Source organism: Haematobia irritans, chromosome 2 (genome assembly GCF_050003625.1).
Source record: "Haematobia irritans isolate KBUSLIRL chromosome 2, ASM5000362v1, whole genome shotgun sequence".
Classification (NCBI taxonomy): Eukaryota; Metazoa; Arthropoda; class Insecta; order Diptera; family Muscidae; genus Haematobia; species Haematobia irritans.
The window spans coordinates 198,014,049-198,031,405 of NC_134398.1; positions in this window are offsets into that span (position 1 = coordinate 198,014,049).

The window sequence follows — 17,357 nt, forward strand, 5'->3', positions numbered from 1 at the left end:
TGTTGCAAATTTTTTAACACGTTCCTGATAAACGAGTACTCTGAAGTACGATTGCAACTCGAGCCAAAACTAATCTTATTTTATAAAATTTTATTTCTATAGAAAATGTAGTCACTTTTTTCTATAAAAAATTTGTCAAAATTTTTTTTCTATAGAAAAAATTGTCAACATTTTATTTCTATAGAAAATTTTGTAAAAATTTTATTTCTATAGAAACTTTTTCAAAATTTTATTTCTGTAGAAAATTTTGTCAAAATTTTATTTCCATACAAAATTGTATTTCTATAAAAAATGTTGTCAAAATTTTATTCCTATAGAATTTTTTTTAATTTTTTTTTTTTTATAGAAAATTTTGTCAACATTTTATTTCTATAGAAAACTTTGTCAAAATTTTATTTCTATAGAAAACTTTGTCAAAATTTTATTTCTATAGAAAATTTTGTCAAAATTTTATTTCAATAGAAAATTTTGTCAAAATTTTATTTCTATAGAAAAATTTGTCAACATTTTATTTCTATAGAAAATTTTGTCAAAATTTTATTTCTATAGAAAACTTTGCAAAATTTTATTTCTACAGAAAATTTTGTCAAAAGTTTATTTCTATAGAATTTTTTTTCAAAATTATTTTTTTTTCTATACAAAATTTTGTCAAAATTTTATTTCTATAAAAAATTTTGTCAAAATTTTATTTCTATAGGAAATGTTGTCCAAATTTTATTTCTATATAAAATTTTGTCAAAATTTTATTTCTATATAAAATGTTGCCAAATTTTATTTCTATAGAAAATTTTATTTCTATAGAATTTTTTATAAAAAAATTTATTGGTACAGAAAATTTTGTCAAAATTTTATTTCTATAAAAATTTTGTCAAAATTTTATTTCTATAGAAATTGTGTCACAATTGTATGTCTATAGAAAAAGTTGTCAAAATTTTATTTCTATAGAAAATTTCGGCAAAATTTTATTTGTATAGATAATTTTTTCAAAATTTTATTTTTAAAGAAAATTTTGTCAAAACTTTATTTCTATAGAAAATTTTGTCAAAATGTTATTTCCATAAAAAATTGTATTTCTATAAAAAAGGTAGTCACTTTTTTCTATAGAAAATTTGTCAAAATTTTATTCCCATACAAAATTTTTTCCAAATTTTATTTCTATAAAAAAGGTAGTCACTTTTTTCTATAAAAAATTTGTCAAAATTTTATTTCTTTAGAAAAATTTGTCAATATTTTATTTCTATAGGAAATTTTCTCAAAATTTTATTTCTATAGAAAATTTTTCAAAATTTTATTTCTGTAGAAAATTTTGTCAAAATTTTATTTCTATACAAAATTTTATTTCTGAAGAAAATTTGTCAAAATTTTATTTCTATAGAAAATTTTGTCAAACTTTTATTTCTATAGAAAATTTTGTCAAAATTTTATTTCTATAGAAAATTTTATTTCTGTAGATTTTTTTTCAAAATGTTGTCAAAATTTTAGTTCTATAGAAAATTTTGTCAAAATTTTATTTCTACAGAAAATTTTGTCAATTTTTTTTTCCATCTTCTTGGTAAAATTTTATTTCAATATAAAACTTTGTCAAAATTTTATTTTTTATAAAAAAACTTTGTCAACATTTTAATTCTATACAAAATTTTCTCAATATTTTATTTCTACAAAAAATTTTGTCAAAGTTTTACTTCCATAGAAAATGTTGTTAAAATTGTATTTCTATATAAAACATTGTGAAAATTTTATTTTTATAAAAAATTTGTCAACATTTTAATTCTATCGAAAATTCTGTCAAAATTTTATTTCTGTAGAAAATTTTCTCAATATTTTATTTCTATAAAAAATGTTGTAAAAGTTTTATTTCCATAGAAAATGTTGTTAAAATTTTATTTCTATATAATACTTTGTCAAAAAATTGTTTTTAAAGAAAACTTTGTCAACATCTTATTTCTATAGAAAATTTTGTCAACATTTTGTTTCTATAGAAAATTTGTCAAAATTTTGTTTTGCCCATGGTGGGGTCTATAAAATCTAACAATGGCATTTTCATTTACATTTAACGAGTAATCCTTTACACCCTATGATATCTAAAAGAATCTACAAATGAATTAAATTACAAATGCATTTCATCGATTCATATTTGGTCAATTTCATATTTTTCCATAGATTTCAATAAAAATATATAATAATTGACGATGTATATACTCAACACTCAATATGGAGAATTTGCATTCTATCATAAAATCACACACATATTTCGATATCAACAAATATTTCGACATTTCTGTGGGAGTTTGTTAGTAATTTTTCCGTATAATTTCCTCATACCATAATATCAAAAACAAACAAAAAAAAATATTATTTTAGGATGAAATTGTGCACAATAATTTGGTATTATATACAAATATTCTGTATTACAAAGCAATTTCTATGAACATATAAATAATGTGAATATCATTTGGACATAGAGAAAATCATGTTAGTGGTTCAAAATAAAAGAAAATTGGAACCATTTGCATCAGTTTTGAATATTTTTGTTTTTACCTTACACTGCTATGTAATCGATGTTTAAAGGCTGTAATCTTCGTGAATATACACGCAAAGAAAAAAACGTTTGGAAGACGTGTACCGAAAACGTTTTTCTTTTGTTAGAGTTTTTTGAATTGCTTCGAAAAATTTAAACTTTTATCACCAAAAAAATTCGTTTGTTACAAAATTTTTATTTTTTCAATAAAAAAAGTTATTTTTGAAACAACATCACAGTCCATTTCGTTTATATCAAACACTGTTCTTTTCTGAATTTAGGTCTTTAATAAGACACAATTTACAGTTCAAAATTTAATATACTACAATGTAATATTGAACATTTTTTCGAAATCTTCCGAACATATCTGGAATATAGGTAAAAAAAAAAACAAAAACAAAAAAAACTTTGGTCGAAGCAGGGATCGAACCCACGACCCTTGGCATGCAAGTCGGACGTAGCAACCACTGCTCCACGGTGCCAAACTAAATGTTTGTTTCTGTTAAATAAACTTTGTTTATTCGGTTCGTGGGCGCCGCAAGCTATGCTATATAAATATAACTTATATGGATATTTACCTATTGATGACCATAACAGGTACATAGCTCAGTGGTTAGTGTGTTGGCTTACAAAGTGCATGGTCCGCGGTTCGATTCTCCGTCCAGGCGAAAGGTAAAAAAAATTTTTAAAATTTATAAAATCGTATAATTTCTTCTACATTGTTGGTATTGCAGGAAAAGGTGTTAAGAACTAAAAACCCTCGTGGATGTGAGAAAGATGTGAGGGAAAATGCCATTAGCAAGAAAACAATGTTTTTTTTTTTTTTTTTGAGTTTGTCTTTATGAAATTGTTTTTACATCCTGGAAAAGTTTAAACGTTTATCACAAAAAGTATATACTTCTCTTCCAAATACACTTCCTTACAGCGAAAAGCAAATGAGAAACGAACTTTGTTTGTCTAAAATTTCGTTTGGGAGGAAAGAATTATTTTTTTGCATGTAGATCTGCTGAATATGACTCAAAGATACCAGTGATAAATAAGGATCGATTTAAAATACCGAACTGGCCGGCTGTGCGTCTATTTGACCGATCATATAATTGATTTCCGCTATGTCCTAAGCGCCATATTTATACCATTTACCACTACTGTGGTACAGACTATAATAAGTTTGTGCAATTGTTTGCAACGCCCAGCAGGGGCAGTTATAGAGCCATCATTTAGTACACCGATCGTCTTAGAATTAAATTCTGTGTTGGTCTAGCTTTGTCCGTCTGTCTGACTGTTTGTTTGTATGTTCATGTATTTTTATGTGCAAAGTACTGCTCACAGTTTAAGTCGATTATCCTCGAATTTGGCATAGGGTCTTACTTCGACTAAAAGACAATCGCTATTGATTTTGAAACAATTCGGTTCAGATTTCGATATAGCTGTCATACATATGTATCACCTATCTGGACATAATTGACGTATGTATTTATTAACCGATTTTCCTAAAATTCACCACAAATGCTTTGTGGTTCTTGTAAACCCTGCAAAAATATTTCCTATACCCTTCACCACTATTGTGCAAGGTGCCCAAAACTTGCCAACCGGTTTAGATTTAGATATAACTCCCATATATATTTTTCATCCGGTATGGCTTTATATGGTTCCAGAGCACAATTGCCAAACGATTCAAATTACAAAAAATTACAAAAAAAAAAACTACCAAAAAATATTTTATTTATTTTAATTTATTCCTAGAGAAAAAATTGTCAAAATTTTATTCCTAGGCAAAATTTTATTCATAATTTGTTAGAATTTTATTTCTATAGAAAATTTCACCAAAATTTTATTGATATAGAAAATTTTGGCACCATTTTATTTCTATAGAAAACTTTGTCAAAATAATATTCCTATAGAACATTTTGTCAGAATTTAATTTCTATAGTAAAAATTTTATTACAAGAGAAAATTTTGTCAAAATTTTATTCCTATTTCTATAGAAAATTTTGTCAAAATTTTATTACAAGAGAAAACTTTGTCAAAATTTCATTCCTATTTCTATAGAAATTTTGTCAACATTTTATTTCTATAGAAAATTTTGTCAAAATTTCATTCCTATAGAAAATTTTGTCAAAATTTCATTCCTATAGAAAATTTTGCCAAAATTTTATTTCTATAGAAAATGTTGTCAAAATTACATTTCTGTAGAAAATTTTGTCAAAACTTTATTACTATAGAACATTTTGTTAGAATTTTATGTCTCTAGTCAAAATTTTATTTCTATAGAAGATTTTGACAAATTTCATTCCTATCTCTATCGAAAATTTTGTCAAAATTGTATTTCTATAGAAAATTTTGTCAAAATTTCATTCCTATAGAAAATTTTGTCAAAATTTTATTCCTATAGAATATTTTGTCAGAATTTTATTTCTATAGAAAATGTTGTCAAAATATTATTTCTATAGAAAATTTTGTCAAAATTTCATTCATATAGAAAATTTTGTCAAAATTTTATTTCTATAGAAAATTTTGTCAAAATTTCATTCCTATGGTAAATGTTGTCAAAATTTTATTCCTATAGAAAATGTTGTCAATATTTTATTCCTATAGAAAATTTTTGCAACATTTTATCTCTATAGAAAATTTTGTCAGAATTTAATTGCTCTATATACATTTTTGTTACCATAGAAAAATTTGTCAAAATGTTATTCCTAGAGAAAATTTTCTCATAATTTTTTTACTATAGAAAATTTATCAAAATTTTATTCCTATAGAAAATTTTGTCAGAATTTTATTCCTATAGAAAATTGTTTTATAATTTTCTTCCTATAGAACGTTTTGTCAGAATTTTATTTCTTTAGAAAAGTTTGTCAAAATTTTATATCTATAGAAAATGTTGTCAAAATTTCATTCCTAGAGAATATTTTATCAAAACCTTATCACTATAGAAAATTTTGTCAAAATTTTATTTCAATAGAAAATTTTGTCAAAATGTTATTCCAAGAGAAAATCTTGTCATAATTTAATTTCTATAGAAAATTTTGTCAAAATTTCATTCCTAGAGAAAATATTATCAAAACCTTATTACTATAGAAAATTTTGTCAAAATTTTATTTCAATAGAAAATTTTGTCAAAATGTTATTCCAAGAGAAAATCTTGTCATAATTTAATTTCTAAAGAAAATTTTGTCAAAATTTTATTTCTATAGATTTTTTTTTTAAATTTGGTTCCTATAGAAAATTTTGTGAATTTTTTTTTTTTCTATAGAATATTTTGTCAGAATTTTATTCCAAGAGAAAATCTTGTTATAATTTAATTTCTATAGAAAATTTTGTCAAAATTTTATTTCTATAGAATTTTTTTTTTAAATTTTTTTCCTATAGAAAATTTTGTGAATTTTTTTTTTCTATAGAATATTTTGTCAGAAGTTTATTCCTATAGAAAATTTTGTCAGAATTTTATTCCTTTATGAAATTTTGTCAAAATTTCATTCCTAGAAAAAATTTTATCAAAACTTTATTACTATAGAAAATTTTGTCAAAATTTTATTCCTATAGAAATTTGTGTTATAGTTTTATTTCTATAGAAAATTTTGTCAGAGTTTTATTTCTATACAAAATTTTGTCAGAATTCTATTTCTTTAGAAAAGTTTGTCAAAATTTTATTTCTATAGAAAATTTTGTCAAAATTTTATTTCTAATGAAAATTTTGTCAGAGTTTTATTTCTATAGAAAATTTTGTCAAAATGTTATTCCTCTAGAATATTTTATTTTTATAGAATTTTTTGTTAAATTTTGTTCCTATAGAAAATTTTGTGAAATTTTTTTTTCTATAGAATATTTTGTCAGAATTTTGTTCCTATAGACAATTTTGTCAGAATTTTATTCCTTTATAAAATTTTGTCAAAATTTTATTAATATAGCAAATGTTGTCAAAATTTTATTCCTACAGAAAATTTTGTCAAAATTCTATTCCTATAAAAAAGTTTGTCAAAATTTTATTCCTATACAATATTTTATCAGAATTTTAATTCTATAGAAAATTTGTCAAAATTTTATTTCTAGAGAAAATTTTGTCAAAATGTTATTCCTCTAGAACATTTTGTCAAAACTGTATTACTATAAAAAATTTTGTCAAAATGTTATTCCTATAGAAAATTTTGTCAGAATTTGATTTCTATAGAACAGTTGTGAGGTACCTCTTAGGTGGGGAGGAATTTTGTCAATCTCCCAAAAGGTAAAAAATCTGCAAGTTTTGGAAGAACTCTATCAACTGTAGCAATCGTGCTTCCGGGGACAAAATTTCATATAGATTTGCTTCAAATTTTGCACGAAGATTACCACTAATGGTATCGTCAAGTATATATTGAGATTTAGATATGGGTCCCATATATATCTTACACCCGATATTAATTCATATGACCATCGGAGGCAAAATTTTCTTTCCGATTTACTTGAAATTTTTTTAAATCGGTTAATATTTAGATATAGCTCCCATACATATGTACGCCTGATTTCTGGGAAGCATGGTAGAATATTTCCTAAGCATACTAGTTTTTCTTCAGTGCACACATTTCCATTATTTTTGATTTTAGTATGCATGATTACATGAGATTATGAACTGCATTTGTTCAAGTGTGCGTAATATTTGAAATTATTTAGATGGTTTTTGACTGGCTATAAATCGATTTTCGATGGTTTTTAATGGGCATTCAGCTTTTGCCTTTATTTAACGCATAGCCTATTCGTATTTCAATGAACGCTGATGATGATGTTGATGGTGATGATTTAGCATTTACATCAATGCAAACGAATATTAAATTAGTATAATTTAGAGTTTAAATTTCACATTAAATTTTCAAATAGATATCGTATGCAATGTGAATAAAATGAATTTCTATCTAATTTAGCGATAAAATTATATTTAGTTTCATAATTTGATGGAATATTTTTATATGCATAGTTATGCATTCCAAAGTATGTACATCTCAGCACAAAATGACATTAATTTAATATATATTAAATTAGAGATTATAATAAAATAATATAGATATGGATGACATATTAATATCATAATTTAGGCAATTTTTATTTTATACGAAATTGATGGATGTCATTTGTGAAGGTTTTCCTAATGCTAATAATAATAAAATGATTTTCAGGATATTTATTATGCACATAAATATAATTAATTTAGTAAAAAAAATCCAAGTAAAACAGAATAGGAGTTGTGTTAGAAATATTGTTTTTAAGCGATATTGAAGGGATTCTAAATCCAATTTCTTTCCACTTGGACTGATACACACTATATTCGGAAAACTTATTTGTGAATCCAAAATACTTCCACATACTGAATTTCAGGTAAATAGGATAAACAAGTATATACGGCCGTAAGTTCGGCCAGGCCGAAGCTTATGTACCCTCCACCATGGATTGCGTAGAAACTTCTACTGAAAACTGTCATCCACAATCGAATTACTTGTGTTGCGGTAAAACTTGCCAATGGCAAGGTATCTTAAAACTTCTTAACACCGTCTTCTAAATTACAAGATAGTCCATACGTAGTATATATTAAACTAAAAAAGGCCGATTAAATACGTATATAATTAAGTTTAAAGTTTCTATAGAAGTAAAATTTGGAAAAAATTTTCTATAGAAATAAAATTTTGACAAAATTTTCTATAGAAATAAAACTTCGACAAACTTTTCTATAGAAATAACATTTTGACAAAATTTTCTATAGAAATAAAATTTTGACAAAATTTTCCATAGAAATAAAATTTTGACAAAATTTTCTATAGAAATAAAATTTTGACAAAATTTTCTATAGAAATAAAATTTTGACACAATTTTCTATAGAAATAACATTTTGATAATGTTTTCCATTAAAATAAAATTTTGGTAGATTATTTTTGGCTCGAGTGGCAACCATGAATATGAACCGATATGGACCAATGTTTGTGTGATTGGGGATCGGCTATATATAACTATAGACCGATATGGACCAATTTTGGCATGGATATAAGCGGCCTTATACTAACACCACGTTGCAAATTTCAACCGGATCGGATGAATTTTGCTCCTCCAAGGCGCTCCGGAGATCAAATCTGGGGAACGGTTTATATGGGGGCTATATATAATTATGGACCGATATGGACCAATTCTTGCGCGTATGTTAGAGACCACATTCTAACACCATGTTCCAAATTTCAACCGGATCGGATGAATTTTGCTCCTTCAAGAGGCTCCGGAGGACAAATCTGGGAATCGATTTATATGGGGGCTATATATAATTATGGACCGATATGGACCAATTTTTGCATGGTCATTAGAGAACATATACCAACACCATGTACCAAATTTCAGCCGGATCGGATGAAATTTTCGTTTCTTAGAGGCTCCGCAAGCCAAATCGGGGGATCGGTTTATATGGGGGCTATATATAATTATGGACCGATGTGGACCAATTTTTGCATGGTCATTAGAGAACATATACCAATACCATGTACTAAATTTCAGCCGGATCGGATGAAATTTGCTTCTTTTAGAGGCTCCGCAAGCCAAATCGGGGGATCGGTTTATATGGGGGCTATATATAATTATGGACCGATGTGGACCAATTTTTGCATGGTTGTTAGAGACCATATACTAACACCATGTACCAAATTTCAGCCGGATCGGATGAAATGTGGTTCTCTTAGAGGCTCCGCAAGCCAAATCGGGGGATCGGTTTATATGGGGGCTATATGTAATTATGGACCGATATGGACCAATTTTTGCACGGTTGTTAGACACTATATACTAACACTATCTACCAAATTTCAGCCGGATCGGGTGAAATTTGCTTCTCTTAGAGCGATCGCAAGCCAAATTGGGGGTCCGTTTATATGGGGTCTATACGTAAAAGTGGACCGATATGGACCAATTTTTATATGGTTGTTAGAGACCATATACTTACACCATGTACCAAATTTCAGCCGGATTGGATGAAATTTGCTTCTCTTAGAGCAATCGCAAGCCAAATTTGGGGGTCCGTTTATATGGGGACTATACGTAAAAGTGGACCGATATAGCCCATTTGCAATACCATCCGACCTACACCAATAACAACTACTTGTGCAAAGTTTAAAGTCGATAGCTTGTTTCGTTCGGAAGTTAGCGTGATTTCAACAGACGGACGGACGGACATACTCAGATCGACTCAGAATTTCACCACGACCCAGAATATATATACTTTATGGGGTCTTAGAGCAATATTTTGATGTGTTACAAACGGAATGACAAAGTTAATATACCCCCATCCTATGGTGGAGGGTATAAAAATCGGATGTCTAGGCATTCAACAAGTCGAATCGGTCTATATGCAGGTTATACCAAAATATGGACAAATGCACATCATATTTGGCAGACTTATGTATGGACCTAAAATATCTCTAGATTTCCAATTACAGACAAATCGGATAAAAAGTGCAGTATCCGTGAGTCCAAGAAATCAAATCAGGAAATCGTTCTATATTCGTAAATCGGACAAAAATTCCGATGTCTAACAGGCGTCAAGCGTGGTGAAATGAGAACGGAGGACGGTGATCGCAGTGGACGCCCGAAAGAGGTGGTTACCGACGAAAACATCAAAAAGTCCACAAAATGATTGTGAATGACCGTAAAATGAAGTTGATCGAGATAGCAGAGGCCTTAAAGATATCAAAGGAACGTGTTGGTCATTTCATATCCTTCATCAATATTTGGATATGCGGAAGCTCTGTGCAAAATGGGAGCCGCTTGAGCCCACATTTGACCAAAAACAAGAACGTGTTGATGATTCTGAGCGGTGTTTGCAGCTGTTAACTCGTAATACACCCGAGTTTTTCTGTCGATATGTGACAATGGATGAAACATGGCTCCACCACTACACTCCTGAGTCCAATCGACAGTCGGCTGAGAGGACAGCGACCGGTGAACCGTCTCCGAAGCGTGGAAAGACTCAAAAGTCCGCTGGCAAAGTAATGGCCTCTGTTTTTATGCACCCTCAAAAAAAATCGCTTCTTTAACATATGTTCCAAACATATTTTGCAGGAAGCACATATATTATTGGATACTGCCGAAATATTAATATGTTTGTTTTATGTGAACATATTATATGTTTGGAAGCATTTTGAGCCCAAAAATAGTATATGCTTGGAAGAATTTTTCACAAAGACGATTGTGCTCATTCCCTAACATACTCGTAATTTTCACTTCCACGAATTTTTTTAGTTCTTGGCACCTTTTTCCGTAACACAAATAATGTTGAAGAAATTATTCACTTTTATAATTTTTTTAAATTTTACCTTTCGCCTGCACGGAGAATCGAACCGAGGACCATACAGTTTGTAAGCCAACACACTATCCACTGGGCTATGTAGCTGATATTGTCACCAGTAGATAATTATCGTTATAAGTTACATTTATATAGCATAGTTTGCAGCGCCCACGAGCCCATGCAAACATAACATTATTTAACAGAAACATACATTTGTTTGCCACGTGGAGCAGTGGTTAGCATGTCTGCCTTGCATGCAAAGGGTCGTGGGTTCAATCCCTGCTCTGACCGAACACTTTTTTTTTTGTAATTTACACATTTATATTTATACTATATTAAATTTTTATAATAAAACTTCGAAATGTGGGTTATTAAAGATTTATAGTCAGTAACAGTGCTTGATATAAACGAAATTGACTGATTTTTGGATCAAATATTATTTTTTATTGCAAAAATAACAATTTTGCAATAAAAAACTGTTTTTGTTTTTCTTTAATAATTCATTTTAAAGAAAAAGACTTTTTAAATTGTTTTAGCTGCAAAACTCGAACTTAATGCCCGCTTTTATATTTGAAGGTGTCCGTCAACTCCTCGTGGACTACTTATTAATAAAGAGGAACTAAACTTTGTTTTTATACATTTTACTGTTTAATTTTTCACTATTTCCTCCTTATTTTATTTTACTGTCCCAACTCTAAAAAGAGTATAGTGCCCTTTCGAACCAAGAAAAAAATTGTGCCCATAATGCCAAAATGATAAACAAAACACATGTCCACACATACATAAAATGCTGCTCTCAAGGCGAACACATAAGCTGTTTGTTTTTCAAATGTCTATTCTCTTGGTTCAGAATATATATTCTCTTTATTCAAATTAAATAATATTTAGACTTAAGCATATCAAATGTTTGGCCTTATCATAAAACAGTTTTCCGAAACAACATACAAGCGGTTTCACAGAAATTGTTCTCTTTTGATTCTTTCGCTGTGTTATGTTGATATCTTTCGTCAACTCTCCCGGTTTCCATCTCTATTTCTTTCTCTATACTCTCTCTCTCTCTCTCTCTCTGTCGCTCTCTGAATGAAATATCACAACATATATATGTTTACTCGAAATTTGTAAATTTGTATTTCACACATATTATTTTTATGAAACATTCATGCCCCAAACATAATATATTCTAACTTATTAACATATGTGTCCCAAACATTTAGTGTTAGTTTAGGAACATTACATGTTTGCCCTTAAATATATTGTGATTAAAAATTGTGCCCGAAACACATTTTGTTTATATCGGAGCATATGAAAAACATATTTTTCTAACAGTGTGTATGTGACTATTATATGGCGTTATTGGAGCGTTCGAAGGTCGAAATCGCGGCAAAACGGCCCCATATGAAGAAGAAAAAAGTGTTGTTCCACCAAGACAACGCACCGTGCCACAAGTCATTGAGAACGATGGCATGAATTGGGCTTCGAATTGCTTCCCCACCCACCGTATTCTCCAGATCTGGCCCCCAGCGACTTTTTCTCGTTCTCAGGCCTCAAAAGGATGCTCGCAGGGAAAACATTTGACTGCAATGAAGAGGTGATCGCCGAAACTGAGGCCTATTTTGAGGCAAAACCGAAGGAGTACTACCAAAATGGTACCAAAAAATTGGAAGGTCGTTATAATCGTTGTATCGCTCTTGAAGGGAACTATGTTGAATAATAAAAACAAATTTTGATAAAAAAAAGGTGTTTTTCTTTGTTAGACCGAATATTTTTAGAAAATTTTAACTAAACAGTTTTACAAACGCTGGCATCGTGCCGATATGACAAAAATTAGTAAATATTTTTCGTCAAATTCAAGAAAAATTATAAGACATAAATAATTATTTTCACTTGTTGAAGAAAATTTTGTAGTTTGAAGGAAAAAGTTGGAGTTAAAAATTGCAAGAATGTTTTTAATGACATACGAAGTTCATGATGGACGCATTTTAAGCAAACTTTACAAATTTAAAGAAATAATTAACTAATTTGTGAGTATTACGAATTTAGTAAATCTTTATGCTTAATTGGTGTATAATTTTTCCCCGATTTTTAGATCATTTAACTAACGTACGCAAACAATTATTAGAGTAAAGAAAACTTTCTCGAAACATAATAATTCCATGAACTGAAATAAAGTTAAATCGGCTTTTGTGAAATAGAGATTTCACTTTATTTTGAGTGTATATTTCACTTTTGGCTCTCTAATTACCGCGCAAAAAGTGATTCATATCTGTGCGTAATTATTTATAGACTCCTTTATATAAATACCGGACAAGACCTGAAATTTATAGGTATGTAATCTACCTTTATTGTCTATATTTACGTATATCTCATATCGACTAGGGACCCACCGTGGTCCAATGGTCAGCATTGCATACACAGGGTCGTGAGTTGAAACCCACTTTCGACTAAACACCAATAAGTTGTTAAGCGGTGGATTGTCCCACCTTAGTAATGCTGGTGACATATCTGAGTGTTTCAAAGCTTCTCTAAGTGGAAAGCTGCTCGGAATCAGCTATGAAACGCCGTTCGGGCTCAGCTATAAAAATAAGGTCCCTTGTCATTGATCTTAATATAAAAAGCGGGCAGCATTCAGTATTAAGGGAGAATTTCACCACTGTAATATCACAATGGACTGAATTGTCTAAGTGAGCCTGAAATATCGGCTCACATTACATATACCTTACCTAACCTATGAACTATCTTACAATTTTGACGACAATGTTGAGAATTTTTAAGATACCTTGTGGAAGTTTCTACGCAATACATTTTGGAGGGTAAATTACATTCAACCTGGCCGAACTTACGGTCTATGTACTTGTTTTCCCTCCTACATTTTGGTCAGAAATATAAATGATAAATGATAAGTTAAGTCCAATTTATTTTGTATGTCATTGGTAGGTTATTTCATAGCTTTCGAATTTTTTCAGGGTCTGATTGTGAGTTCATCACCTTCTGCCTTCAAAGCGAATACGTCAACCATTTTTCCTCTTAGCCTAAAATATACCATATCGATGTCTACATTCCAAAGACCGCTAAGTCTAAATAGTGATTTTACAGGAAACAAGAAACAAGTTTTGTTTTTTTTTAATTTCTCAAAAATTTGTTTTTTTTTAATTTCTTAAAATTCTTAAAATCATATTTTTTATAATTTTAATAATTGTATTCACGCTAATTATTCCACACTAAAATTTTGCCAATTCAATTTCAATTATAGATAAGTAAACCAAAACATTCGATCATATGGCTATATGACAATTTAAATTTTGCCAACATTTCATGGTTATAACAAAGAATTTGTTAATTTTTTTTTTCAACTCATTTTTTTTTTCAACTCAATTTTTTTTTTTTCAACCCAAAAATGGTTTTTTTTTAAACCATAATGATGACCAGATGAAAAATATACCACAACTTTATAATGTGAGCAAAAAAAAAAAATATATATATGTATATATTGATAAAATCAACTCGAGCAAATTGACATACGAATATGAAAGCAATATATTAAACCCACAAACCTGAGCGGTCAAAGATGAGATTGAAATTTAATTGCCTTTTGATACCACTCATTCGAGTTTTCAAAATGAATTCAGAGAGGTTGAGGCTGCAAAATAAAAAAATAAATAAATAATTTGTATCAAGGTTAATGAGTATTGCCACTAGGGGAGTACGACAAAAAAAAAACTAAAACAGAAAATATCCTTTTGATGATTTACTCCTGTATCACAAAAAAGCGAATGTATGCGTATTTGTAAAAATTGCAAGGACAATTAAAGAAAAAATGAATATCACATTCATACAAAGACATGAAAACCGACATGAAAAAACTAAAGCTTATTATAAAACCCTCAAATCCTATATGTGCTAAAAAAAGCATATAACTGCACACTAACAAAGAGCACTGTGGCCTTTGGTTTAAATCATTCTCTTAAAAACTCAATTCTAAACTTTTGTATTATGGTGGACAAGAGCACCACCACCGCCTTCCTCCTTCTTTACTGTAATGCATTTTAGCATTCACATCGCACAACATATTCGAGTATTCATTTGGATTTACTCATACATGGAAAGTAATGCACACGAACAACCATCTCATAATCAACATCAAACCCTGTTCGTTTATAGGGTTCGGTTGAGAGTATTATGGCATGATTAAGTATTAAATATGCATTTGCAGTAATAAAGGGTCACTTGGTTGTTCTCCAGCAACTTGTTCGTGGTTATTTATGTTCTTTCCTTAATGGACAAATATATATATATAAAAGATTCATAAACAAAATTATTCTGGGATTTTTTTTTTTTCAAAATTTATAAGAATTATTACAACAGCTAATAAGTATATAAAATCAAATATTAGGCCAGACAAAATAAAAAAAAAAATGTTTTATTGGGACAGTTCAAATATATTGATACTTGAGAAACTGAGTGACAAAATTAGTATACCCCAATTGAATTTTATGAAAATTTTATAGAAATTATGTCTTTTCATTTCATACCATAAAAGACTTTTCTGGTGTTTAGACAAAATTTATATAACTTTTCTATTGTCTTTAAAAAATTCACGAAGAAAGGCTTAAGTTATACGTAATTTTTTCTGGATGGAAAATTTTGTCTATAGCATATATTTAAAGAAAAAGTAAAAAAAAAAATCTTAAAAAATTTTAAATAAAATTTTTTTATTCCTACAGCAGAAAATATTCCATAGAAATTTCTAGATGATCCTTTTTAGAGAGAATTTCAAAGAATTTATTTAGGGAACATTTCAAAGGTTTTTTTATAGAAAATTTTTTAAAGTTATTGTATGTAGAGAAACAATATCTTAATTTTTTGTTGTCGGACAAATTTTATAGAAATTTGGTCTTTACAAATGTTTTAGAGATTTTTTTTATCACAGGAGAAAACAAGTAAGGAAAGTCTAAGGGAGCCACCGTGGTACAATGGTTAGAATGCCCGCCTTGCATGCACAAGGTCGTGGGTTCGATTCCTTCTTCGACCGAACACCAAAAAGTTTTTCAGCGGTGGATTATCCCACCTCAATAATGCTGGTGACATTTCTGAGGGTCTCAAAGCTTCTCTAAGTGGTTTCACTGCAATGTGGAACACCGTTCGGACTCGGATATAAAAAGAAGGTCTCTTGTCAGTTCACCAATGTTGTATCACAATGGACTGAATAGTCTAAGTGAGCCTGATACATCGGGCTGCCACCTAACCTAACCTAAGGAAAGTCTAAAGTTGGTTGGGGCCGATTATAATATACCCTACACCACTTTGTAGATCTGTATTTTCGATACCATGTCAAATCCTTCAAATTTGTTGGGTTCTATTTATAAACAAGTAAGGAAAGTTTTAAATAGAGCTGGGCCGAATATATTATACCCTGCACCACTCTACGATCCACATTTTCAATTGCATATCAAATTCATCCAATTTGTTCGGTGCTATATATAAAAGTTTATGTTTCCATATACATATATTTAATTCTGAGTATAAAAGTTTATGTTTCCATATACATATATTTAATTCTGACCCGATCTGGACAAAATTTGTTAGAGTTCTAGAAAATTTATTGACTTTAAATTTAAATCGTAGTTTACCTTGATGTGGAACACAATGTGAAACTCGGGCTTCTGAAGCCATATAAGTTTATATCACGCAAAATACATATATGGGAGCTATATCTAAATCTAAACCGATTTCTTTTAAAAACAATAGGGTTCTATTCTGACCCAAAATACATAATTATGCCAAATTTGAAATAGATTGGTCGTAAATTGGATCTAGACCGTGTCCATAAAAATATGTTCTCTGACAGACGGGCGGATATGGCTACTCGACTAAGGGTCCGTCCCTGCGTATTATTTCCAAAGACACTATGTGTCTATCTCGCCTCCTTTTGGATGTTGCATACATGTGGACTGTTCCACAGTGTGGCTTAGGGTAAAAAAATTGTTTATAAAGTGACTTTTAAAGACCGACGGATGAATATATAGAATCAGAATTTCATTAGCATTTAAAAATATGCATATTTTATAGGGTCTGAGATCAGCACTTTAATGTGTAAGAAACAAAATAACAGGATAAGAGTACAATAATTCTATGGTGGAGTGTATAAAATTAATTAAAATTACATTTAAGGCAAATTTTAATGAAATTATATTTTGACTTCTGTTTAAATGTCATTTTTTTTTTAATTTTCTCCTCATACAAATTTTTTCCAAAGTGAAAATTTTGTTGGGTAAAAAATGCCTATGCAACTTAGGCCTAAGAGAAGCTTTATTTTATTTTTTTAGAATAACTTCTTCAATATAAATATTATTTAACTTTTACTTTCAGAATTAATTAAGAAAAAAAACAAATTTTGTTAAATAAATAAAATTCTCCTTGTGTCTTTAGTGTTTATTCAATTAAACATTATAAATATATTGTCTGTAAGGAAAAAATGTTGACTTTAATAATTTCGAAATTGTTGATGCAGAAAAATTGTTAAAGACATTTTTTCTCTATAAAAATTTTCTTTGGATG